The sequence below is a fragment of the Primulina huaijiensis genome, chromosome 9, assembly GCF_012295235.1.
Source record: "Primulina huaijiensis isolate GDHJ02 chromosome 9, ASM1229523v2, whole genome shotgun sequence".
NCBI lineage: Eukaryota > Viridiplantae > Streptophyta > Magnoliopsida > Lamiales > Gesneriaceae > Primulina > Primulina huaijiensis.
In genome coordinates, this window is record NC_133314.1 from 11,140,767 (window position 1) to 11,166,404 (window position 25,638).

The 25,638-nt window shown below is 40.6% G+C and overlaps 1 long non-coding RNA gene across 1 annotated transcript in view; it reads left to right on the forward strand.

Moving 5' to 3' along the window:
- The window catches only part of LOC140983719 (uncharacterized), a 112,973-nt gene that overhangs the window by 6,510 nt on the left and 80,825 nt on the right, over positions 1–25,638 (forward strand). The window contains exon 2 of the long non-coding RNA XR_012176495.1: positions 14,140–14,330. This is a non-coding gene — a long non-coding RNA (uncharacterized lncRNA). The remainder of the gene's footprint in view (positions 1–14,139; positions 14,331–25,638) is intronic.

Sequence of the window (25,638 nt, forward strand, 5' to 3'; positions counted from 1 at the left end):
AAAAATATTTAGATAAAGGTGTTGGTGAAATGCAAGAAACACCTTCTTTGGACTTGGAAGAACTTTTGGATGGTGGGGATGAAGATGATAATGACTACGAAAGAACACTTCAAGAATTGGATGCGGTGTGGGCATCAAAGGATGCAACTTGAAAGTTGAAACTGGATGTTTGATACTTTTTTGTATAAGAAACTTGATGTTTGCTAATTTTTTGTATAATTAAACTTGATGTTTTCTTGGGCACTTAAACTTGGTCATCACTATTTGGTTAAATGTTAGGTGTAATTTGGATTTTTGAATTTGAAAAGTGATGTTTATTTGGATATTTGTTGTAATTTTCATCTTAAAAATTAAGTAAAAACTATAAAAACATAAATAATCAATATTTTACTATTTTATTTATTATATAAAATAAATAAAATATTAATTTTATTGATCCGGTTCGACCGTCCGGTGGAACCGGTTGAACCATTTTTTAAGGCTTGACCGGTTCGATTAACGGTCCGGTTATAAAAACACTGGTATACATGTTTTATACTGGGATTTGTTCTCACCGGAGTATCCGGCTGTTGTTCTGTCTGTATGTGTGCATAACAACAGGTGGGACAGGATCAGGGTCGAGACAAAATGAGAGATCGAGATAGCGTGGTGATTACGGGCGTAGACGATGAACTAGTGGTTCTACATATTGATCTGTAGTTGTTTGTTTTAAACGTCAGTTTGTATGACTGTAATGAATCAAGACATGTATTTACTTCGGTTGAAATAAAATAGAGATATCATTTGTGTATGATTTTATATACAATGGTGTTTTTATATTAAAAGCAAAATTTTGACCCACATTTTCTAACAAAGATCCACTTAATCCCAAAGATAATTGAGTTCCAGCCCGGCTCCCCACAACAGGTGGTATCAGAGCGATAGATCCTTTAGACTGAAATAGAATAGAATGAGTGGGGGCAGATTGAATTTTTCTTCCTTGCTCTGATTGTGCTAGCATGATTTATTGCTTTCAATATTATATGTTGTATTGTTATCTGAGTTGATTACAGCATCTAGTTGCAAAGACTGAATCAGAACCGATTCTGGATCAGAGGTATATGATCAGAGGAGGACTGAGACAGATTGTATAGATTGTGTACTAATCAATTTGATAATCAGATATGCCTCCTCGACGAGTACCGCAACCAGTAGCAGGTCGGGCACCAGAACAGGGCAGTACATCCAATGATCCGATGGATGTGACCGCTACACCGATGGAGACTTTGTTAAAACGGTTTCAGTCATTCCGACCACCGACACTGAAGGGCCCAGAAAATTCAGTTGAATGTGAAAGTTGGCTCGATGACATCGAGAGGTTATTTGAATCTCTTGACTACACTGACGAGAGACGAGTTAAACTTATTGGACATCAACTGCAAGAAGTTGCCAAGAACTGGTGGCTTACCACGAAAAGAGCCTTGGAGCATCGTGACACAGAGATCACTTGAAAAGTTTTCAAAGTAGAGTTCTATCAACGATTCTTTCCCGTGTCCTACCGAAAAGACAAAGGCGCTGAATTTGCCAATTTGAGACAGGGACAGCTGAAAATCGAAGAATATGTTGCTAAGTTCTCTGCATTGCTCAGAATTGCTCCTCACGTGGCAGAGAGTGACGAGGCCGTTGCAGATCAGTTTATCAATGGCTTGAATCCTGATATCTTTACCTTGGTGAACACCGGCAGACCGAACAACTTTGCAGATGCCTTGAACCGAGCCAAGGGAGCGGAAGCGGGCCTGATTAAGCAACGAGGACTATCGTATGCTGCTCCAGTTCCAAGACCACCACAGCCCTCTTTTCAGCCTCCTTCCAGATTCGAGAGCAGTGGTAGTAGCAGCGGGAGAAAAGACCCGCTGAAAGCGAAAGGCAAACAGTTCAAGAGATCAGGGAGCAGTTCGACGAGCTCCAGTGGATCACGACAGAGAGGTCCTGGTCAGGGTACAGAATATACAGGTGTGTATTGCAGCTCTTGTGGAGGTAGACATGCTACCGAGCAGTGTCAGGGTGTGATGGGTCACTGCAATATCAGCAGACAGCAGGGACACTTCGCGAGGGTTTGTCCACAGAAATGGGTACAGCAAGCTCAGAGTGTAGGAGCATCTGGTTCCGTAAATCAGCCTGAGAGGCAAGCTTCATCTGTTCATTCCTTTCAACCAACCCCTACACAGACCCAGCCCCGAGCCAGAGGTAGCCAGACAGGGAGCCAGCCTCCTAGACAGCAGGCTCGAGTATTTGCACTGACAGAAGAGCAGGCCCAAGATGCACCAGATGATGTGATCGCAGGTAACTGTTTTCTTTGCGGCTATCCTGCCTATGTATTGATAGATACAGGTGCATCTCATACATTCATATCAGAATGCTTTGCATTGTTACTCTTATTGCCTGTCGAGTCATTATCTGCTGTAGTGTCTGTTACTTCTCCGTTGGTAAGTGCTCTTATATCCGTGACTTCAATTAGACAGTGTATGCTACAGTTCGATGGTCACGAGATTGAGTTAGATTGTGTTGTGATTGGGCTATCTGATTTTGATTGTATTGTCGGTATTGATATGTTAACAAAGTACCGAGCCACTGTAGATTGTTTCCAGAAGATTGTCAGGTTCAGACAAGAGATGGCTGACGAATGGAAATTCTACGGTAAGGGTTCCAGATCTCGGATTCCCTTAGTATCTGTTTTGACGATGACACGATTGTTATAGAGAGGAGCAGAAGGGGTCCTTGTCTATTCAGTAGATCTACTGAAAGCGAGCCCGTCATTGGCAGATCTTCTAGTGGTACGTGAGTTTGCCGATGTATTCCCCGACGAGATTCCAGGGTTACCTCCAGCTCGAGAGGTAGATTTTAGCATCGATCTCATTCCAGGTACTGTTCCTATATCCCGAGCTCCGTACAGAATGGCACATATTGAACTGAAAGAACTGAAAACACAACTAGAAGATCTTCTAGCCAAGGGATATATCCGACCGAGTGTATCTCCTTGGGGCGCTCCAGTGCTATTTGTGCGAAAGAAAGACGGTTCGATGAGATTGTGTATTGATTACCGGCAACTGAACAAGGCGACGGTAAAGAACAAATACCCATTGCCTCGTATCGACGATTTATTTGATCAGTTGCTGGGATCCTATGTCTATTCCAAGATCGATCTGAGATCTGGATATCACCAGCTGAGAGTCCGAGATGTTGATATACCGAAGACAGCATTCCGAACCAGGTACGGACATTATGAATTTATTGTCATGCCTTTCGGTTTAACCAATGCTCCAGCGGTGTTTATGGGACTGAGAATCATGTCTTTCAGAAATATGTGGATGAGTTTGTAATTGTTTTTATCGATGACATTTTGGTATATTCCAAGAGTATGTTTTAGCATGCCGAACACTTAAGAATTGTGTTGCAGACACTGAGAAATGAGAAATTATATGCTAAACTGTCAAAATGCGAGTTTTGGCTGAGACAGGTTGTCTTTTTGCGGCATATCATATCTGGAGACGGTATTTCTGTTGATCCAAGTAAAGTTGAAGCTGTAATCAGTTGGCCTAGACCGACTTCTGTGCCAGAGATACGCAGTTTCATGGGTTTAGCAGGGTACTATCGACGATTCATCAAAGATTTTTCCAGTATCGCGAAGCCGATTACCTAGTTGACACAAAAGAATGCGCCATTTGTGTGGTCTGAAGCTTGTGAGTCTAGCTTCTTGGAGTTGAAGAGACTATTGACCAGTGCTCCAGTATTGAGGATACCTTCAGGTACGGGTGATTTCATTTTATATTGTGATGCATCTCACAAATGATTAGGATGTATTCTTATGCAGCGAGGACATGTGATTGCATATGCCTCGGGACAGTTGAAGCCACACGAGACTCGGTACCCAATTCATGATCTTAAATTGACGGCCATTGTATTTGCACTCAAGATATGGCGACACTATCTCTACGACGAGAAGTTTGAAATCTCTTCTGATCACAAAAGCCTGAAGTATCTGTTTTCTCAGTCAGAATTGAACATGAGACAACGAAGATGGCTTGATCTGCTGAAAGACTTTGATTGCGAGATCAAGTATTATCCAGGAAAATCAAATGCAGCAGATGCCTTGAGTCGAAAAGTATGTGCTTTATCCTTATCGACGAAAGGAGTTTCTAATTTGATTGAGAATTGCTGTTTGTCTGGATTAGTATTTGATACAGATTGTAGACCATTGCGACTTGTTGCGATTCAAATGGAACCAGATCTTATTTTTCGCATTAAAGAAGCACAGAAAAATGATCAAAATGTTCAGAAGTCGATTCAGATGGTCAAATCGGAACATCACTCATAGTATCAGGTACATGATCATGTTCTATATTTAGATAACCGTCTGGTGGTGCCAGATGTTTCAGATTTGAAACAACAGATTCTATCAGAAGCGCACTGTAGTCGGTTCAGTATTTATCCTGGTGGCAGAAAGATGTACAACGATCTAAAAACACAGTTTTGATGGAAAAAGATGAAATCAGATATTGAAGAATTTGTATCTAAGTGTTTGAATTGCCAACAGGTGAAGGACGAGAGAAAGAAACCCGGAGGTTTACTTCAGAGTTTATCTATTCCTGAATGGAATGGGATCACATTTCCATGAACTTTGTTACGAAGTTACCACGATCATCCCGGGGTTGTGATGCGATTCGGGTTGTGATAGACAGATTGACCAAATCAGCATGTTTTATTCCATACAGAATGACGTATCGATATGATCAGATGGCAGCGATATATGATAGAGAGATAGTCAGATTGCATGGTGTGCCGAAGTCAATCATATCAGATCGTGATCCACGATTCACTTCACACTTTTGGCACTGTCTGCAGCAGGCTTTAGGTACGACATTGCACCTGAGTAGTGCTTACCATCCCCAGACAGACAAACAGTCAGAGCGGACTATCCAGACACTAGAGGATATGCTAAGGGCTGTAGTGCTAGATTTTGGCACTAGTTGGCAAGATTCACTCCCTCTTTGTGAATTCTCGTACAACAACAGCTATCAGACGAGCATTGAGATGGAACCGTTTGAGGCTTTATATGGAAAGAAGTGCAGATCTCTGCTGTATTGGGATGACATCTCAGAAGTACCAGAGCTTGGGCCTGATATGATCCGAGAGATGACTGATAAAGTAAGACTGATCCAGAAAAGAATGAAGACAGCTCAGGATATACAAGCCAAGTATGCGAATATACGTCGTCGGCCGTTAGTGTTTGAACAGGGAGACAGAGTATTCGTGAAGATCTCTCCTTTCAGAGGTGCTGTCAGATTTGGCAAACACGGTAAGTTGTCTCCTAGATACATCGGTCCGTACCAAATTCTTGAAAAGATTGGCGATCGTGCATATCGTCTTGCTCTTCCTCCTTCTCTATATAGGATACATGATGTCTTTCATGTATCGATGTTGCGGAAATATCTGCAAGATACTTCTCATATTCTTCAGCCTGACGAGGCCCAACTCGATGAAACTTTGAGTTATATTTTAACAGCCAATTCAGATTCTTGATTGGAAAGACAAACAACTCAGAACGAAGACAATGCCGCTGGTGAAAGTTCAATGGAGTCATCATGGCATTGAAGAAGCGACCTGGAAGACAGAATCAAAGATGAGACAGAAATATCCAGAATTATTTTCATGACGTGAGTATTTATTTAGCTTTTGAGTATATTGCTTCCTTTACAAGCTTTGATTGATTGTCTGAGATTTCGGGGACGAAATCATATCTTAGAGGGGGAGAAATGTAAAGCTCGAGATTTTATACTGTTAATCTGAGATGAGTATTTGATTGATTGAACTGATTATAGAGAGAGCGCGTCGAGATTGGATTCGAATTGTTGAGTTTTGAATATGTGCGAGGACAGAAGGTCTCGCGCATATGCGCGGCTGGTGGGCGCGCATATGCGCGAGCTGTGTGGTTCCAAGATGTGCCGATACTAAGGTCTCGAGCAGTGTTTGTCCAGAAAAGTTGGCGCATATGGGCCGATAGAGGGCGCGCATATGCGCCAGCAGCTGAAATTGTCAAGTGCCGAGACAGAGCGTCTCGCGCATATGCGCCGGTGATGGTCGCGCATATGCGTGAGACGTGTTGAACAAAGAATAAGCCACTTCCCCCTTACCATGCAAGATATATATATGATTTGTACTTCATGACTTCATTATGCAGGAGAAGAACGGAGAGGGCTTCAGAAATTCCTACAATTTTCATCATAGCTTAGATTTTGAATTGTGAAAGATCTAGCCGTCCGATTATCAATCCGAGTGTAGATTCTTGTTCTTCTCATCATAAGCTTTCAAAAGAGTAAGTTTTATTATGTTCTTGCTTGGTTTGGAAATATAATGTTGGGGAAATAAGATTTTGAGCTATATGATACGTTCTTGACATGTTGAGATACGTAGAATCGAAACCGGATCGAAGAAATGAGATCGTATGAGATTGTTATGCATTTCAGCATATTTGTGGTTGGGATTATACAGATTTGTGACTTGTATATGATATTGGTTGATGAGGATGAATTATGGTTATTGATTATTGATGTTTGAGTTGACTGGTTCGCGAGATTACGCTGTTATGCCGTCGAAATATACCGAGATTGAATATTGATCCATATGTGTGTTCCTTTGAGTTAGAGGTTGATATGGTACATTTATACATGTCGTTGCAGATTTGTGTTAACATATTTGATATCGAGATTTCAAGACTTCGACTTATTCAACCGAGACTACGACAAGGGATAATTCATGTTGATTCGGGAAGATACAACTCGAGTTAGATTTGAGTCGAGTTGCCAAATATCACATACTAGATTTCTATACCTTGCTATGCTTGTGCTTTATCTTGATTTATTTACACGCATTGAGATAGGAGAGTCATTGGCAAATTTGCCAAACTTTCTAGATGTTCGGTGGTATCGAAGCATAGGAGAAGATCGACTCCGATTGTAGAGATTCGATACAGATATGACCGAAGTCTAGGAATAAGACGTACCGCCACCACGATTGGGAGAGTAGGTGGGAGACTTGTTACGTCTTATTCACACCGGGATCCCTAGAGTTAGATATGAGTCGAGTCAAAGAATAAGAGTCGAAGAGTTTTATTTGTATTCACCAATGTGTCATAATTACTGATTCAAGTGTTATGATTTTGTATTTAATTGCTTGATATGCATGTGTACATGTTTTATACTGGGATTTGTTCTCACCGGAGTATCCGGCTGTTGTTGTGTCTGTATGTGTGCATAACAACAGGTGGGACAGGATCAGGGTCGAGACAAAACGAGAGATCGAGATAGCGTGGTGATTACGGGCGTAGACGATGAACTAGTGGTTCTACATGTTGATCTGTAGTTGTTTGTTTTAAACGCCAGTTTGTATGACTGTAATGAATCAATACATGTATTTACTTCGGTTGAAATAAAATAGAGATATCATTTGTGTATGATTTATATACAATGGTGTTTTTATATTAAAAGCAAAATTTTGACACACATTTTCTAGGAGAGATCCACTTAATCCCAAAGATAATTGAGTTAGTGCCCGGGTCCCCACAAAGGTGGTGACATTTAAAGAGATTGTGGCTAAAGCATTGTTAGCCGAGCAAGATGAGAAGGATATTGCTAGAGAGAGACAGGCGAGGCAGCAGGCTATTGCTTAAAGAGGTCAGGGTTCAAGCCAAAGAGGAAAAGGCAGTTAAGAGGGGAAAGGCAAGATAGAGCCGAGTTCTAAAGTATCGGCAGTCCCATTTGATCCAGAGAAGTCGTTGTGTCCTAAGTGCAGTAAGCCTCATAGGGGTGAGTGTAGGTTTGGTACTCACACGTGCTACCGGTGTGGTACAGCAGGCCATATCGCCAAGGAATGTCCAAGAGGATCGAGTAAAGAGAAGGTGCAGGGTCGCATCTTCACCATGAAGAAGGAAGGTATAAACCCTGATTCTTCTGTGATCTCTAGCACTATCTTAATTTCAGGCAGAGTAGCTACGACATTGATTGATACATGTGCTACTCATTCTTTTATGTCTGAATTATTTTTGAGATCTTTGGGTTTAGTTCCATATGTTCTTCCCCTCCAATTTAATGTTGTATTGCCTTCTGGAGATGTGTTATGTCCTACGTCTATTATGTATGCGTGTTCTGTTCAAATTGATGAGCGAGTGGTTTATGCCGATTTGATTGTTATTCCGATGGTTGCGGTTGATATTATACTTGGAATGGATTGGCGATAAACTTATCGTGCAGTGATTGATTGCGTTGCCAAGACGGTGAAATTTGCAGATGCTGAAAATAAGGAAGGTATGCTCGCCAGTGCAGGTACTTCGCGGGTCCTTCCTTTTATTTCATGTCTTGAGGCTAAGAAGTTGTTGTTTAGAGGTTGTGATGGGTTTTTGGCTTCGATTGTTGATACGAATATAATTGTGAAGTTAAATATTGATGATATTGATGTTGTGAGCGAGTGCCCTGATGTATTTGAGGATGATGTGTCGGGTTTCCCGCCGGACAGAGATGTAGAGTTTACGATCGATCTAGTCCCCGGAACGGTTCTTATTTCCAAAGCTCCTTACAGAATGGCCCCGACAGAGATGAAAGAATTGAAGACGCAGTTGCAGGATCTATTAGATAAAGGTTTTATACGGCCGAGTTCATCGCCTTGGGGAGCTCCGGTTCTCTTTGTCAAAAAGAAAGACGGGTCTTTGCGGCTGTGTATTGATTACAGAGAAATCAATAAATTGACAATCAAGAATAAATATCCGTTGCCACGGATAGACGATCTTTTTGACGAACTGCAGGGGGCTACAGTGTTTTCGAAGATTGATCTGCGATCTGGCTATTACCAGTTGAAAGTTAGGGAGTCCAATATCCCTAAGACGGCATTCCGTACCAGGTATGGTCATTACGAATTTCTTGTTATGTCATTCGGTCTGACTAATGCTCCTTCCGTCTTCATGGATCTTATGAACCGGGTGTTCAAGCCGTATTTGGATAGCTTTGTCATTGTTTTCATCAATGATATATTGATCTATTCCAAGACCAGAGAGCTTCATGCAGAGTACCTCAGAGTAGTTCTTCAGTTGTTGAGAGAGAAAAGGTTGTATGCTAAGTTGAAGTAATGTGAGTTCTGGTTGGAGCAGATTTTTTTCTTTTGTCATATTGTCTCGAGGGATGGTATAGCTGTTGATCCAGCAAAAATAGAGGTGATACAGAAGTGGCCGATCCCTACCACTGTATCAGAGGTACGCAGTTTTCTTGGTTTGACGGGTTATTATCGTCGTTTTATTTCATATTTTTCAAAAATTTCTCTGCCATTAACCAATCTGACGAGGAAGACTGTGAAGTTTGAGTGGTCCAATGAATGCCAAAGTGGGTTCCAGGAGTGAAGGATAGGTTGACAACGGCTCCGATACTTGCACTGCACTTTGGTGCACAGGACTTTGTTGTTTATGCCGATGCGTCGAAGAAGGGCCTTGGTGCAGTACTGGTGCAACATGGTAAGGTTATAGCTTATGCTTCTCGTCAGTTGAAAGACTACGAGAAAAATTATCCTACGCATGATCTGGAACTGGCAGCTGTGGTATTCGCCCTGAAAATTTGGAGACACTATTTGTATGGCGAAAAGTGTAAAATTTTCACGGACCACAAGAGGTTAAGGTATTTGTTTTCCCAGAAAGAACTCAATATGCGACAGAGACGGTGGTTAGAGCTTGTCAAAGATTTTGATGTGACGATTAGTTACCAACCTGGGAAGGCAAATGTTGTAGCGGATACATTGAGCCGTAAGTCAAGTTCCTCTTTGAGTTCTATGATTCCATAAGTCGTTGTTGTTAGACTTGCAACGAGAAGAGATAGCTTTGGTAGTATCGGGAACAATTGCTCGCTTTTCAGCGTTGATCATTCGGGCTACTTTGACGGACATGATTCGTAGAGAGCAAGCCAATGATGTACAGTTGACAGAGATGAGAGCCAGAGCAGAGGAGAGAAGTAATTCAGAGGTTGGGATAAATAGAGATGGTTTGATGACATTCAGAGGCCGTATATGCATTCCTATTGGTGATGATATTTGGCGAGATGTATCAGGATCTTCGAAGACTTGATACATCCAGGTAGTACCAAGATGTATCAGGATCTTCGAAGACTCTATTGGTGGCCAAGTATGAAGAAGGACATTGCCATGTTTATTTCTCAGTGTTTAACTTGTCAGCAGGTGAAAATCGAACACCAGAGACCTGCTGGGACATTGCCGTCATTGCCGATTCCTCAATGGAAATGGGAGCACATTACAATGGACTTCGTGATGGGACTTCCTAGAACGCAGAAAAGCTATAACTCTATTTGGGTTATCGTTGATCGGTTGACCAAGTCAACGCATTTTCTCCCAGTCAAGACGACGTATTCCATGAACCAGTATGCCAAAGAGTACAGAGCTGAGATTGTCAGACTTCATGGTGTTCCTGTGTCGATCGTGTCTGATCGTGACCCTAGATTTACTTCAGAGTTTTGGAAGAGTTTACACAGATCCTTGGGTACACGGTTAGCATTCAGTACAACACATCATCCTCAGAGCGACGGTCAATCAGAGAGAGTTATTCAGATTTTGGAGGATATGCTCAGAGCTTGTACTATCGACTATCCTGGTAACTGGGATTCCATACTGCCTCTTGTTGAGTTCATGTACAATAACAGCTACCAGGCGACGATTGGCATGGCACCGTATGAAGCACTTTATGGCAGAAAATGTAGATCCCCCTTGTATTGGGACGAGATTGGTGAGAGAAAAATGTTGGGTCTAGAGTTGGTCCAACAGACAGCTGATGTTGTTGCTGTTATTAAAGAAAGGATATAGACAGCACAGTCAAGACAGAAGAGTTATGCTGATGTAAGACGAAGGCCGTTGCAGTATGAGATTGGCGATCACGTGTTCTTGAAGATTGCACCTCTTAAAGGTGTGATGTGGTTTGGCAAAAAGGGAAAGTTCAGTCCAAGATTTATTGGCCCATTTGAGATCTTGGACAGAGTCGGTGATCGAGCTTACAGGTGAGCCTTGCCGCCAGATCTTGATAGAGTTCATAATGTTTTTCATGTCTCCATGCAAAAGAGGTATATTGAGAATCTTTCCCATGTTCTTCGTCACGAGCCATTATATTTGACGCCGAATTTGACGTATCAAGAGATTTTAGTCCAGATTCTGGATCACAAAGTTAAAGTATTGAGAAACAAAGAGATCCGCATTGTTAAAGTCCTTTGGAGGAATCAATTGATTGAAGAAGCCACGTGGGAACCTGTGAGGACCCGGGCTCTAACTCGATTATCTTTGGGATTAATTGGATCTTTGCTAGAAAATGTGGGTCAAAATTTTGCTTTTAACATTTATTCAAATGTATATGAACAAGCACAAGACATCATATAAAATACTGTCATCTTATTTAACTGCAATTAATATTCCCATGTTCAACTACAATTAACATACTAGTGTTTAGAAATTCAGTACATGTCTAGTAAAAACAACTAGTGATCTTCTACGCCCGTGATCTCCACCCTATCTCGATCTCTCATCCTCTGCGTGACCCTGATCCTGCCCCACCTGTTGTTATGCACACATACAGACACAACAACAGCCGGAAACTCCGGTGAGAACAAATCCCAGTATAAAACATGTATACATGCATGTCATGCAATAATTACAAAATCATAACACATAAATCAGTAATTATGACACACTAGTGAATACAGATAAAACTCTTCGACTTTTATTCTTTAACTTGACTCATATCTAAGTCTAGGGATCCTGGTGGGAAACTCAAATCAGATCTAATTCGAGTTATATCTTCCCTAATCAACATGAATTATACCTTCCGTTGCACAGTCTTTGTCGTAGTCGAAGTCTCGATGTCGAATCTTGTCAATATAAATCTGAAATGGCAATGTCAAATATCACAAGATCAATCTCCAACTTTAACCAATACTAGTGCGGTTCAATATCAAATCTTGATACAATTCGATGGCATAACGGCGTAATCTTGCGATACCGATCAACTCAACAACAATCGATACTAAATCACAAAGAATAAACAATATCATAAACATTTCAAACTCTGAAAATCTGCATACTTTCCACTCAATACATGCTGGAATTTCATACGAACTGCATAAGACATCCGATAATCGATCCGTTTACGGCGTTATGATCTCTAGTTACTCAAGAACATATATTTCTAATAAAATCACAATTCCTCCAACATATAGATTTCGAAACATGCTGGAAATGAACAATATTTACATCCTTTTGAAGCTAGTGATGCAAGGAGCAATAATCTAAACTCGGATTCAATTTCAGTTGGTTGGATTTTGCACAATCACAAATCCAAGGTGAAATGAAGCTTTAGCATGATATATTCTATCAATCTCTAACTCAAATCAACACATATACGAATCAATAATCAATCTCAATACGATTCGACGGCATAACGGCGTAGTTTCTCGATACTAATCACCTCAAATATCAATACTCAATAGAAATAATCATAATTCTTATCAACATCAATTCATAAGACTGAATTCTGCACCATCTCAACTCAATATATATGCTAGAAACTCATAACAATCACATATGGTATCACTTTCTCGATTCGTTTACGTTTCTACGATGTCAATAATCTCAAGAACCCATAATTACAAGCATATCAGAATTTTCCCAACATGTAAACTCCCAAACATGCTGAAATGTAAAGAAACTTACATCCTTTGATGGCTCTTAAGGAGAGGAACAAGAATCTAATCTCGGATCGAAAATCGGATGAATAGCTCTTGCACAACTTATCTTTTAAACTTGAAAGAGGTTTGATAGCATTTCTCCCATGGATTCCTTCGGTGGTCTCATTCTGAATGAAGGGAGAATGGAAGATTACATGTTATATGCATGGCAAGGACACATGTTTTATTTTTCACTCAACACGTCGCACCGCGGGTGCGGTATCTTTTCACCGCGGGTGCGCTCAGGCTACGGCATTCCATCCAAAATTCTGGACTCGACGACCGCGGGTGCGCTCACTTCTGACCGCGGGTGCGGTCTCTCTTTTAGTCAAAACTCTACTTTCTGCCCTTACACCGCGGGTGCGGTAGAAACTAGGGCGCGGGTGCGGTCTATTCTTCAAGCAGCACTTCATCATTTCATTTTATCCACCTAAAATCTAGGGCATTACAGAACCAGAGGATGATTTGAAAGAAAAGTATCCTGAACTTTTTGCGTAGTGATGTCAATTTCGGAGACGAAATTTCTTTAAGGAGGGGAGATTGTAATATCCAAGCTTGGTGAACGGTACGATTTAAGATTTCATATGTTTATTGACTACTTGGTCAAGTTTAAGTATAGTGTTGATGTTAAGAATTTCGATCTGTGATTCATAGTATTGTTGATAGATGATGTGTAGTTATTTTGTAGCAGTGTTACGATTAAATTCATGATAATTTGTATGTTGAGCCAATTGGTATGAGGCTAATTGGAGTGGTTAGATAAGACATAAAGGTGTAACTTTCATGTTTCGAGTTTTGTTCAAATCATTGTGGAAGACAAGCCAACAGCGCCCCGAAGTTGTCATGGGTGTGTCGTCGTTCCTCCAGTGGCACATGTTGGGAGATTGAGCATAACTCTTTACTCAGACCTTCAAATGACATGTGGCTAATTGGAAATGCAAGCTAAGACACAGAGCTACAACTTTCATGTGTACCACTTTTTCAAATTATGACGGGAAGAGGCGTTTTGGAGGCAATCTTTGAGGCGGCTGTGCGCAGAGCGGCGCCCGAGCGGTAAGAAAGTACCGCCCAAGCGCCACCGGTTCTGAAAATTTTGTCTTGGACAGTATGGTCCGCACTAGGGCGGTGGTTTATGACCGCCCGAGCGCCCAGCACAGTACAAAAAACGTGTTTTGGGTATTTGAAGGCTTATAATTGGTTGACACACAAATTTTCCCTCATTCTTCTCCATTCTTCTTGTTTCTTCAGTTCAAGGGAAAGCTAGGGTTCTCATTTCATTCTTTTGTCCCTTTGATTCAAGCTTCTAGTTGGGTTATTGAAGTGAAAACAAGATCATTTTGTATTTAAGGAGCTAAGGTAATCTTGTGGTTTTAGTTATTTTGGATTGTGGTGTTGGGGGAAATTATGGAATTTATGATTGTGTTGGTTTTATGGGTTTTATGGTATGATTATTTGATTATTAAGTTGTTGATGGTTCAATACATGGTTTATTGTTGTAGGATTTATACAAAGAGATTAGAATCAAGCTTTCCATTGGTAGTAAGTGGAATTCATTCCTTGTGCTCACATGAAGTATATGTATTGTATTTCAATGGTTTTAATGTGCCATTCCCTTCCACTTGATTCATGTTATGTATGGATACACTTTGTTGTATATTAGAGGCTTTTATATGTCTCAATTATATAAATGGGAATGCCAAAGAAAAGAGTACTCAAAGTGTTTGTTTTAGTGTCCAAAAGAGAGTTCAAATGATTTATTGGATTGATAAATAGATAGTCAGAGATTGCATGCAATTAGTTGATCAACGACAATAGGCTTATATCCCGACAGAGTAATCGATTTATATCGATGGGATATAGGTACAGAGACAGAGTTACTATTTAGATATCAATCCACCAGAGAAAAGAGAAATACCATCGTTATAGTCACGTTATACTATGTTATTCTATGTTTCAAGAGTTAGATGGTATTTAATGATTTCAAAGTCATGTTTTAAAGAGTATGATATTTATATATTGTTATGTAAGAGTTCCACTTGCTGAGTTTTATACTCATTCCAGTTATTTCATGTGATGCAGATAAGAGTGACAAGCCGGAAAGTTGATTGGAGCCGAGGTCATATGTACAAAAAGATGGAAGGAAGAAAGATATTTTGTTAGCATTTTTACATGATCAATACAAAATGATATTTTTTATTTTGATACAACACTTTATTGATCATGTATATACTTTTGGGTATATATATTGAAAATGTATTTATGTCAAGAGAATTTTTAAATCCTTCTTTTCTTTAAGTAAATTTTAAATTCCACGTTATTTAATGAAATCGGTCAAGGGTGTTGCACCTCCGGTCGAGTTTTCCAGGTCTAATGCACTAAAGGAACTGTCTGCTGCGTTGTCAACGCGTAGTAGTTCTCAAGTGTAGGAGGTGCTTTTAGCTTTGGAAAGAGTACGCGTGCCAGTATAGTTGTCTTTCTGGTAATAGTTTTAGTTGCAGTTATGCTCCGTAGTGACAAAAAGGTTTTCCTTTGAGTTGATGGTATGGGTATTGGAAGTGTTAATAGTTTGGTGATTGTATTGCTAGATCTATTCTTAATATACCTAATTCTCTAGTCATAGATGTATTGTTGCGAATGCGCCTCAGTCTCCAGTGTTTTAAGAAGTGAGCGAAGTTCCCAATGTGAGAGGAATAATTGCTTTCGTCCTAAGGCTTCATGCGAGCCTGAAAACTGGGGTTTGGTTCATGACTTATTTTTTTATTTTTCCTTTCGGGCCGGATCGGATAAAGAAAGGAGCTAAAGAATGAAATAATTATAAAAGTAGTCCTTACATCCCTCCGCAAGCATAAGTAGAGTCTCTGACTTCGATAGCCAGTCTTGTACTAATAGATTGCACAGTGCCCAGTCCTCTAAGATCTATTGACTGAGTAGTTTATAACTTCCGTTTTCTCCTTCCTTTCCATTCAGCTCTCTAACTAAAGGAATTAATATCATTATAGTCCTTAAGCAGAGGAAAAAGGCATAGCTTCATTGAATCCTGTGGGACTAAGATTTCCTCCTTCACTAGTATAGTACTGCTACTATATTGGAATTTTATTAATAGGCCTTATCCCTAGTTCAAGGACTAAGTGATTTACATATCTACCTTTTTACCTTTAGCACCTAAGCGAGTGCTAATGCTAATACCAACCTTTTTGAAACTAAGTGTAGGCTCTCCAAATTAAATTGTCAAGCTTTCGAACTCGCCTTGAAGTTGATGGATGATTACAAGGCTATCAACAAGCAGGCTCGCTTATGATCTGCTGAAACATATAGTACATCAGGTTTTTTTGATGAATCTGTCGCATTCATGAAGCAGATTGTCGAAAAGGGCTTTCTGCAAGCAGGAAAACGACTTCTTTTTTTGACAATCCACAGGTTGTAAGCTTGATCCCGGTCTCGGAATTTCCCAAGTCACGGAGTCTTTGATAAAGTTTTAAACTTAAGGAATACCATATCCAATATATTTATTTTACATTTTACGAAGGCTTATAGTTAATAAGACAAGACAGGTGTCAGTATCAAATCCTTAATCAGTAGTGGACTACTAGTTAACGCACTACTAAAGCGGAGTACCCAGTATGCGCACATTATGATTTGCCATAGGAGCTCAGAGCTCAGCGAATGGATCTATTTTTTGACTGGGTTCTCTTTGTTATGATGAAATCATCCACTTTACAAGAGAATGGCTTGATTGGGTGCTCCTAGAATAGAGAAGGATCGATGCAATCGAGTTGGCTGTAGACAAGGATCAAAGATTATTATATATAATTAGTTGGAATCGGACCATAGACTTAGCAGACAACCTGCCTTCTGTGGTGAACCAGGAAAAAGCCCTTGTGCCTTGTATTTGGTGAATCTTAATGGGCCCTAATAAGCCCTCGGAGACAACGCTTTGAGCTAGTATAAGCGCTCGATACAGAAGCAGATTCTTCTCCATGGGGAAACCTGATTGAAATGCTTTGGATAACCAAGACTCCTTTTCCAGTTAGGGCTCCATTAAAAAAAGCAGTATTCCATTATTCCCCCGGCTTATATACGTAACGTAATAACACGTGAGAATTTGAGCAAAGATCAGGATTATTGAGGTCTTCTTTGGCCACTCCGGGTATAGGAAGCCCCCTTTTAGAGCGAGTTTTCACATGTCGTTCCCCTTTTCAAAGTCCTTTCTTCACGTTCGATCCTTTCATTTACACCTTTGTTTGACTCATATTTCCTCTTATTCTGATTTCGGCAGTAAACTAAATAGAATGCATATATTAACTATAGAAAGGGCTTATTAAAAGTTATTAAAGATAAAGGTTGGGCTTTCCGTATAAAATAGGCTATTGGTCCTTTATCGACGTTTCATTTTGAAAGAAAAAGTTTCTAAAGCGCTATTTCAGTTGTTAATAGCCCTTTTTTCCATCCAAACCTTATCCCATCCATTAAAAGTTTTTAAGCTTAAATCAAGATTTTTCAATAGGTCTTTTCCTCTTTCTTTTGTAAGAATGGATGGTGACGGAACGAAATTCAATCTAAAGGGAAGGGATCTATTAAGGAGAAAGATATTAGTTACTACTTAACTTAACAACTTCACGTTATTGCAGGGTGGGTTCCAAAACATCATTCTCATCGGCAGGGCAACCACATCAAAGGGCCAGGTTTTTAGTAGTTCAGGGTTGCTGAGAGCCCAGTATAGAAATTTTATCTGACTAGGAGCAGCTAAGCCCCTACCTATATAGTCATAGTCTATTTAACCCACTCGGAGAACGATATAGGGGGGAGACCCAGTTCTTCTTGCTGTTCTTCCAGCAGAAAGGGTGGGAATGGTCTTGCCGCAACCACGTGAAATCATCTTAATGCACGGGTGGCGTGCTATAATAGCCTCACAAGGGGTTCATCTTTAGTAAGCCAGCTGAGCTTATCCGTTGAGATGGAGGAAGCATCACACAGCAGCCTAACCTAAGAAATGGCAGGTCTACGAACCTGGTTCAGTTTTACTTTATGTTGGAGGAACCTTTTAAGAGGGGTCTTTTTTTTATGATAGTAAGATAGATGAAACTTCCAACAACTCTTCTGCCCCTTTGTTATCAAAAGGAGGATCATAAAGGTGCTTTTTCATTTATGCAGAACTTTAGGGGCTTGCTTTTGAACCCTTCATAATGTTTGGGTGGTGTACCCATCCGAGTGGACTATCAACGTCTACTCTTTAATGGACTTGGGAGTGACTCGTTCGGTTTGCCCGCTATGGTATAGCGGAATGCTTATCGCAATGATCGGATTGATATTTTCATATTAGAACGGAGGATGGGTAGGACCTGTGCCTGTTCTAGGTTGAGGCTTCCTCTTCCAGATTTTTCTTAAATGAAATCATTTTGAATCTCCTCTCTCCTTGCCTTGTCCAATAGGTTGTTTCCAGGATAAGCTTACTACAACTCGTGCAAACTATATTTATAGGAGGGAAGAGGGGGTGAGTTCTCCATCTCTCTTAGGAAGGTCTTCTTTCTTTTGACAATATTTTATTTTGATGTTCGAGATCGCCTCCGTATGGTTCATCCTAAGTAGCTAACCGAATATGCTTTTGTCTCTTGGAATCGTATCATTTATGGCGAGGGTATCATATAGTTGATTACGGCTCCATTTAGGAGTGATCTCTCTCTCTAACTAGAAATATCTTAAGAGAAGGGGCGTAGCGGATTTCAGGCTAGATGACAGGTATGCCAGTTGGTTGATTCCACTCCACTTTCAAGATTGGGTGAGTGTTCAGTGTACTTTAGTAATAGTATGAAGGATCTAGTGGGCGTACTGTTTGTTTTACCTGTCCACTCAAGGCATTGCAAGCAAATGGTTTTTGAATAGCGCTAGAAGTCAACATTTTTTCCAATGCTTCAGCGGGGCTTTCTTTGGTATACTGAAAACTCATGTCGTACAGCCAAGTAGAAAAGATAAAAATTTTATCGTTATTTGTGGAGGGGTCCCGGAAGAATTGAATTGGGTTCGACTCCCAAAACCCTTTGTGGTGAAAAAGAGGGATTCAACATAAACAAATTCCTTTTTTCAGATTGAACTACATCAATTTCTTTATGATATTAATGTTGTCTGGTTATACAACTTTATTTTCAATTTTGAACAATATCTCACTAGTAAAAGGATCTCATTTCCAACGAGGGTCATATTGTTTAAATTTTTTGAAATTTGAAGTTTACTTGTAATTTATAAGATTGTATTTTATATAGGCTATCTGTTCATGGATGAGCTTCTACAAGTTATTACGCAAATCTACCCTTCTTCATCGGTAGGAATGTATGGGGGGTCCAGTACACCCCCGCCCGCGGGGGACAATTCCGTTCTTTTAGCTGCTTCTGGTTCCCACGAAACCGGTCTATCTTATCCAAACGCTCATGTCTTGGCGGAGGCACGGGAACGCTTAGACCACCTCCGCCGCCTTCGTGAGAACGAAGATCTCATAAAAAGGGCTAAGGAAGAACTGCAGCTGTAATATCCAAGCCTGGTGAACGGTACGGTTTAAAATTTTGTATGCTTATGGACTATTTGGTTAAGTTTATGTATAGTTTTGATAAGAGTTGTGATATATGGTTTATAGTATTGTTGTTTATAGTTGTTGTGTAGTTGTTGTAGCATCGTTGCGATTTAATTCATGGTAACTCGTATGTTGAGCCAATTGTTATGAGGCCAATTGGAGTGGTTAGTTAAGACATAGAGGTGTAACTTTCTTATTTTGAGTTTTGTTCAAATCATTGTAGAAGGTAAGCCAAAAGTGCCCCGAAGTGTGTCGTGTGTTTCAACGTTCCTCCAGTGACACATGTTGAGAGATTTAGCATAACTTTTTACTCAGACCTCCAAATGATCTGATATTTGGAGAGGTTCAAGAAAAGACATAGAGCTACAACTTTGTAGTTTCCATTTTGCAAAATTATGAAGGGAAAAGGCGTTTCGGAGGTGATCTTTGGAGAAGCTGTGCGTAGAGTAACCAGAGTGCACCCGCATTCTATTGTTCAGTGCACCCGCAGTGACCAGAGTGCACCCGTACTCCAAAATGTAGCGCACCCGCGGTCTACTGTTTCAGATTTTTGGATGAGGTACCGAAGGCATAGCGTACCCGCGGTGCAAGGGATAGCGCACCCGCGGTCCGTGAACAGTAAAGTCGTGTTTTTGGATTTAAGTGCTTAAATACATGAGTTGGTTCACTTTTCCCTCATTTCTCTCCTCATTCTTGATTTCTTCAGCTCAAGGGAAGCTAGGGTTCCATTTTCTTTCTTTTATTTCTTAGATTCAAGCTTCTTGTTGGATTATTGAAGAGAGAACAAGGTTATTTTGAGTTCAAGGAGCTAAGGTAAGCTTGTGGCTTTGATTATTTCTTGGTTTATGGTGTTGGGAGAAGTCTTGGGTATTTAGAGTGTGTTAGCTTTATGAAGTTTATGGTATGGGTTTATGATTTTTGAGATGTTGATGGTGAAGTTTATGGTTTATTGTTGTAGGTTGTGTACCAAGAGAGTAGATTCAAGGTTCCAAGTGTTGTAAGTGGAATTTCATTTCTTGTGCTCACATGATAATATATGTATTGTGTTTCAATGGTTTTAAAGTGTTATTCCCTTCCATTTGATTCATGCTATGTATTAATACACCTTGTTGTATATTAGAGGCATTTTATGTCTCAACCATGTCAAAGGGAATACAAGAGAAAAGATAGTCTTCAAAGTGTTTGTTTTAATGCGAAAGAGAGAATTTAAATGTTTTATTGGATTGATAGATACATAGTCAGAGATTGCATGCAATAAGTTGATCAACGACCATAGGCTTATATCCCTCAGAGTTATCGATTCATATCGATGGGATAGAGGCACATAGACAGAGATACTATATAGATATCAATCCAATAGAGAAAAGAGAAATACCATCGTTATTGTTATTCATTCTATGATATTCATGTTTCAGAGTTGATGGTATTTAATGTTTTCAAAACCATGTTTTACAGAGTATGGTATATGTACATTGCTATGTAAGAGTTCCACTTGCTGAGTTTCATACTCATTTCAGTTATTCATGTGATGCAGATAAGAGTGACAGGCCGGGACGTTGGTTAGAGCCGGGGTCATATGCATAAGAGAGGGATGGAAGAAGACTATTTTGCAAATCTTTTGACATGATCACAAAAATGATGTTTTGTATTTTGTTGCTTCATTTGATTGATCATGTATTAACTTTTGGCTATATATATTGAAAATGTTTTTTAAATCTTTCCTTCCTCCCTTCAAAGAAAATTTTAAATTTCCGCTACTGTTTTATGAAAACGGATTAGAGCGTTACAGCAGCGCCTAGAAGATAGTTTCAAAGCTATGAAGGCTAGAGACGCCGCCAAGGATGAACAGGGGCGGATCAGGCGCCAGGCACTCTTGGAATTCGCCAGGACAGAGGAAAGATATTTGCGATTCCGTAAGTAACTCAGTGAGTGCGTTCTAAGGCTTGGAAGAAGGAAATGAAATACGAACAACCGCGCTGGTCGTAATAGATCGACTTTCATGCTGGAGCCAGAACTAGCATGAAAGTTCCATTTCAGGGAAGGACGACGTACTATGATACTTTCTGTTTTGTCGAGCCCTGCTTTGGTCTCTGGTTTGATGGCCGTACGTGGTAAAAATCCGGTACATTCCGTTTTGTTTCCCATCCCAGTCTTTTGCAATACTTCTGGTTTACTTCTTTTCTTAGGTCTCGACTTTTTCGCTATGATCTTCCCAGTAGTTCATATAGGAGCTATAGCCGTTTCATTCCTATTCATTGTTATGATGTTCAATATTCAAATAGCGGAGATTCACGAAGAAGTATTGCGCTATTTACCAGTGAGTGGTATTATTGGACTGATCTTTTGGTGGGAAATGTTCTTTATTTTAGATAATGAAAGCATTCCATTACTACCAACCCAAAGAAATACGACCTCTCTGAGATATAAGGTTTATGCCGAAAAGGTACGAAGTTGGACTAATTTGGAAACATTGGGCAATTTACTTTATACCTACTATTCCGTCTGGTTTTTGGTTCCTAGTCTTATTTTATTAGTAGCCATGATTGGGGCTATAGTACTTACTATGCATAGGACTACTAAGGTGAAAAGACAGGATGTATTCCGACGAAATGCTATTGATTCTAGGAGGACTATAATGAGGAGGACGACAGACCCACTCACGATCTACTAAAGGGCAAGTAGCTTGATATTGGTTCAAATCCAATTCGTGAGCACATGGGCAATTGTTGCACCGTGGACATGGGGCCTTATGGGCTTCCGTCTACTGGGTGGGTCTCTATGTAGGGTATGGTAGTGACAGGATGTTGTCTTCCGTCTAGCATCTAAATCTCACCTTTGCCCTCGCTAAGTCCTATTTTATAGGTCTGTTAGATTGAGCATTTTGAATCCTTTTAAACCTAACAGCGGACAGCGGAAAGGCCACATTGGATACTCGGTTCTAAGAGGAACTAGACTAGAATAAGGGCATTAACTTCTGGAAAGGCTCGTTGAAAGGCTTAAGAGAGGACTTAAAGGGAATCTAAAAGAGAAGGGGAACTAACCTTCCTATCAGACTGCTTTCACTGGCCTTATTCCACTCACAGTTAGTTAAGGGAGAACCTCTTCTTACTACAGTATGGAAAACCTAGCTTGTGCTAACCCTACAGGCAAGTAGCAAGAAAGAGCACAAGAATGAAATGGATATCATTCCTTGCTTGGTTGGATTCCTCGCTATGGACTGATTCTTCGACCAGAAAGTTGATTGAGCGAGACAAAGACAAGCATTAGACGACGAAGTTGATGGCTTCTTGCAGAGAAGCATGCATATACAACACCCCGTTGACTTCAGTATTATGAGGAGTGGGGGGACGCCCTTGCTTGACCCGCTGACTTGGGGATATCCCAGCTAGCATGTGATGCCGCCGGAGCTACCAAAAGGGCTTACACCAAGGCATTCGTACTCCATCCAATAACCATACAAAAGTGACGAGCACCTGGCTCTGCCCATTCACAAGGACGTTCAGGCCTCCTCTTACTCAGGAAGGCAGAGAATATTAGTTAGATGTCTCGCTAATAAGGTGTCAGAAGGCTTTCGTGAAGGTGTGCCTTCCTTCCTTTCCTTTTGTTGTCCTATTCCAGTAGGCTTGCTGAGAGGTTTGAGATGCCTATGCGTCTCGGGCTATGGTGGGTGCACCCCATGTTCAGCCAGCCATCAATCCTTCTGACTCATAGAGCAATGGTGCCATGATTAAATCCGTGACCGACGGCTCTCTCTCTCGATTACTTACTTCAAAATTGTGCAATGTATCTTTCCAAGGCATAACAATCCCCTCCTACTGCTATGCTAGTAGTTCTATGAATAATGGGTTCCACCCTTCTTTACTACGTATGTGGCTATATCAGGAGTTTACAGCTCTTATAGGCTTTATAGCGCTTCTTCTTCAACTGCAATGATTGGGCCCCCTCGCCCTTAGTCACTTGAATTGCTCAATCGAAGTTTGCTTCAATTGGATAATTCTTGTCGTGAATCCTCCCCTGACGGAACTAGTTATCAGTAGGAGCTTTCTTTTAGGTCTAGCCGACTCGAGCTCATAGGTGGAAGTGAGAGTTCGATTTGAGACTTATTACTTAACTTAAAAGGACTACACCGTGGAAGTTTGTGATGTCAAAGCGCACATCAGTAGCTTGTCTTCTCAGAAACATACCTGGTCTTTGAACCGCACTCTAGACCAAACAAGACCTGAGGAGAGTATTTGGAACAGTAAGAGCTTGTCGGCAAATGGCTTAATTCCTATTTCTATTCATAAATAAGGTTTTGCCGGAGACAAACTCGGGATTACTTGTTAATTTTTGTCAGTAGTTAAGGACAAAGGGAAGGTGACGAAGGTAATGCAGTCAAGCCGTCAAGCTGGCTGTGAGAGATTGCCCGAGACAAACCCGGGATTACTCGAAAACAACGTTCGACTTGCATGTGTTAAGCATATAGCTAGCGTTCCTTTTGAGCTAGGATCAAACTCTTCTTTTGACTATGATTGGGCACTGCAGTGGTAGAACCTGGTGAACCGGGCGTACTATTTCCCAACTTTCTGTGAACCTTGCTTCTATTATGATATGAAATGACCGCTTTCACCCCTTTCTCTCAGCCTGGTAGCTAGAAGGCTCTACGCAAAGAAAAAACAGAGATGGAATAGTTTGGCCTACTCTACTGAAAACAAATTTCTAGACGAAGAAAACAGTAGGCCATTTCTTCTGCTGCCCGTTATATAACTCTGGGCTTTGATAACCGTAAGTCTTTGATTAGAAGGGGTTTGGAAGACTCTCTAAAGAAGGGAACACTATTCAAAGCCAAAGGGCGAGGCGGTAGCCTCGGCAGCAACCAACCTCGTCTTCTTCTTGAGTCTGGTTGAAGCAGTCCTTTCCTATTCAACCCAGGACAGAAAAGCCCCAGAAGGAAAAACAAGGTCTTTCTTGTGTTTTGTATGCACGAGACGCACCAAAAAGGTAGCAAATGGAAAGGAAAGGACCAACAAAAGGGAGGTCAAATAACTGGCTTGATGCAGGCAATCTTGAAAATCAGCAATACCTTGAGGTCACTAGGACAATTGGTTTCAGAAACGTGTTTGATCACATTCAAATTTCCCATTAATATCGAGGGCTGACTTCCTAGACTAGAACTCAAACTAATTAATTGATCCCAAAAACATTTCCTATCTCCATCTTTATTGAAACTATAGATGAAAGAGGCAGAGAAGAGGGAGTCATTTGGGGAATCGTCGAGTTAAGTTCTAGTTACTAAGTTCGAGCTCTTAGTCATTACTGAGCTCCTAGAGACGTAGGGCTCTCAAATGGAGACTTTTCCACCTCTAGGTGTGAGGGAATCCTTATTCTTTCTCTTTCTGTTATGGTGTAATTGCGCTCTGTCAGTGACAACCTCCTACTCCACAGTGGAATAATCTAGTTTGGAAGGCCCTTATTGAGCCAATGAAGAATATCGTAGAGAGATGTGATAAATAACTTTTGCCTGGATCCATTCAAAAATTGGCTATATTCAATCTCACTCTCCCATCTAATCCTGCAGAAAGAAGGGATAAAGGAAAAGAGCACCTATCCAAAATGAAAGATCTAGTCGAATATGAATATAAAATGCCCTTTTTCAGGACAAAAAGTCTGTGCGAATTCCTCTCTTTATGGGCCCTACTTCTGGCCAGAGATCTAGACTACCCGCTATCTATAGATCCACCCAATAAAAGTTTCAGAGTGGAATTGTATTAACCTTATTTTTTCAAGCGAGAAAATCAATAAATTAAAGAAAGATGAAAATTTTTTAATCTAGTGCTTATTAATAATGTTAAAACATGCATCCGATTTTCTTTACATCTTGTTTGTGCTTCTTCTAAGAAAGCTGTGTTTCGTAATCCTGAGAGTAGAGTTGCTGCACCTTATGAGGATCCGAGACCTTATATAGGTATAGACAGATTTGTCTCTCGTTGCTCTGATGAAGAGAGTGTTCGGCCCACCAGTGCTGTTCCCCAAGCCTTCTGTCCTCCTATTCCGGATGAAAACAAAGACCATCTGTTTGAAGCTTTAGAAATGCTAAGGTCGAACGCTGAAGTAGCTAGAATCCGCTCAATGGTGTGGCGAAACCCACTTTTACACGCAGAAGGGGACCACAATATTCTTGGAGGAGGTTTTTGGAATAAGCTAGTTGCTAAAGCTTAAATGCGGTTACCTATCTTAATGCCTCTTTCTCAGCTGCCCAATAAACTGTAACATTTAATAGAAAATCGGGAGCATTTCAGAATGGGC